This window comes from Penaeus chinensis, chromosome 2 (genome assembly GCF_019202785.1).
Source record: "Penaeus chinensis breed Huanghai No. 1 chromosome 2, ASM1920278v2, whole genome shotgun sequence".
NCBI classification, from domain to species: Eukaryota; Metazoa; Arthropoda; class Malacostraca; order Decapoda; family Penaeidae; genus Penaeus; species Penaeus chinensis.
Genome location: NC_061820.1, coordinates 20,934,124 through 20,936,623, shown reverse-complemented (window position 1 = coordinate 20,936,623; position 2,500 = coordinate 20,934,124). Strand labels below are relative to the sequence as shown.

Below are 2,500 nucleotides of genomic sequence, written 5' to 3'. Positions count from 1 at the left end.
TGTGTGTGTGTGTGTGTGTGTGTGTGTGTGGTCTGTGTGTGTGTGTGTGTGTGTGGTCTGTGTGTGTGTGTGTGTGTGTGGTCTGTGTGTGTGTGTTTTTGGGGTCTGTGTGTGTGTTTTTGGGGTCTGTGTGTGTGTTTTTGGGGTCTGTGTGTGTGTTTGTGGGGTCTGTGTGTGTGTTTGTGGGGTCTGTGTGTGTGTCTGTGGGGTCTGTGTGTGTGTGTCTGTGTGGTCTGTGTGTGTGTCTGTGTGGTCTGTGTGTGTGTCTGTGTGGTCTGTGTGTGTGTCTGTGTGGTCTGTGTGTGTCTGTGTGGTCTGTGTGTGTCTGTGTGTGTCTGTGTGGTCTGTGTGTGTGTCTGTGTGGTCTGTGTGTGTGTCTGTGTGGTCTGTGTGTGTGTCTGTGTGGTCTGTGTGTGTGTCTGTGTGGTCTGTGTGTGGTCTGTGTTTGTGTGTGTGTGGTCTGTGTTTGTGTGTGTGTGGTCTGTGTTTGTGTGTGTGTGTGGTCTGTGTTTGTGTGTGTGGTTTGTGTGTGGACTGTCTGTGTGTGGTTTGTGTGTGGACTGTCTGTGTGTGGTTTGTGTGTGGACTGTCTGTGTGTGGTTTGTGTGTGGACTGTCTGTGTGTGGTTTGTGTGTGGTCTGTCTGTGTGTGGTTTGTGTGTGGACTGTCTGTGTGTGGTTTGTGTGTGGACTGTCTGTGTGTGGTTTGTGTGTGGACTGTCTGTGTGTGGTTTGTGCGTGGACTGTCTGTGTGTGGTTTGTGCGTGGACTGTCTGTGTGTGGTTTGTGCGTGGACTGTCTGTGTGTGGTTTGTGCGTGGACTGTCTGTGTGTGGTTTGTGCGTGGACTGTCTGTGTGTGGTTTGTGCGTGGACTGTCTGTGTGTGTGTGTGTGTGGTCTGTGTGTGTGTGTGTGTGTGGTCTGTGTGTGTGTGTGTGTGTGTGTGTGTGTGTGTGTGTGTGTGTGTGTGTGTGTGTGTGTGTGTGTGTGTGTGTGTGTGTGTGTGTGTGTGTGTGTGTGTGTGTGTGTGTGTGTGTGTGTGTGTGTGTGTGTGTGTGTGTGTGTGTGTGTGTGTGTGTGTGTGTGTGTGTGTGTGTGTGGTCTGTGTGTGTGTGTGTGGTCTGTGTGTGTGTGTGGTCTGTGTGTGTGTGTGTGGTCTGTGTGTGTGTGGTCTGTGTGTGTGTGTGGTCTGTGTGTGTGTGTGGTCTGTGTGTGTGTGTGGTCTGTGTGTGTGTGGTCTGTGTGTGTGTGGTGTGTCTGTGTGTGTGTGTGTGTGTCGTGTGTGTGTGTGTGTGGTCTGTGTGTGTGTGTGTCTGTGTGTGTGTGTGTGTGTGTGTGTGTGTGTGTGGTCTGTGTGTGTGTGTGTGTGGTCTGTGTGTGTGTGTGGTCTGTGTGTGTGTGTGTGGTCTGTGTGTGTGTGTGTGGTCTGTGTGTGTGTGTGTGTGTGTGTGTGTGTGTGTGTGTGTGTGTGTGTGTGTGTGTGTGTGTGTGTGTGTGTGTGTGTGTGTGTGTGTGTGTGTGTGTGTGTGTGTGGTCTGTGTGTGTGTGTGTGTGTGTGGTCTGTGTGTGTGTGTGTGTGTGGTCTGTGTGTGTGTGTGTGTGTGTGGTCTGTGTGTGTGTGTGTGTGGTCTGTGTGTGTGTGTGTGGTCTGTGTGTGTGTGTGTGGTCTGTGTGTGTGTGTGTGGTCTGTGTGTGTGTGTGTGTGGTCTGTGTGTGTGTGTGTGTGGTCTGTGTGTGTGTGGTCTGTGTGTGTGTGTGTGGTCTGTGTGTGGTCTGTGTGTGTGTGTGTGTGTGTGTGTGTGTGTGTGTGTGTGTGTGTGTGTGTGTGTGTGTGTGTGTGTGTGGTCTGTGTGTGTGTGTGGTCTGTGTGTGTGTGTGGTCTGTGTGTGTGTGTGGTCTGTGTGTGTGTGGTCTGTGTGTGTGTGTGTGTGGTCTGTGTGTGTGTGTGGTCTGTGTGTGTGTGGTCTGTGTGTGTGTGTGTGTGGTCTGTGTGTGTGTGTGGTCTGTGTGTGTGTGTGGTCTGTGTGGTCTGTGTGGTCTGTGTGGTCTGTGTGGTATATGTGGTCTGTGTGGTCTGTGTAGTCTGTGTAGTCTGTGTAGTCTGTGTGGTCTTGTGGTCTGTGTGTGTGTGTGTGTGTGTGTGTGTGTGTGTGTGTGTGTGTGTGTGTGTGTGTGTGTGTGTGTGTGTGTGTGTTTTACTTTTTTTTCAGGATCCTATAGTTGTCATTTATTATGCTGTTTTCCATGAGCAAACTCCATATTATAGCTGTTGGTAGTTACAACTCAGTGCAGTAACAATAGTAATAAGTAGCATAGTGTTATGTATTTTTTTTATATTCTTGTATTGTTCAGTTTTCTATAATACACCCTGTGCTATTGGTCACAGTCTGCAGTAATAGACCACACACACAGACCAAAACAGATAACCATCCTATTTTCAAAAGCTGCCACCCTGAATAAATGATACATGACTTTGCACTCCAAAGCAAGCCCACAGCAAT

The 2,500-nt window shown here is 49.4% G+C and overlaps 1 protein-coding gene across 1 annotated transcript in view; it reads right to left on the bottom strand.

The window, feature by feature from the left end:
* LOC125033354 (zinc finger protein-like 1) overlaps positions 1-2,500 on the bottom strand; it is a 22,184-nt gene that overhangs the window by 8,457 nt on the left and 11,227 nt on the right. The window lies entirely within an intron of this gene.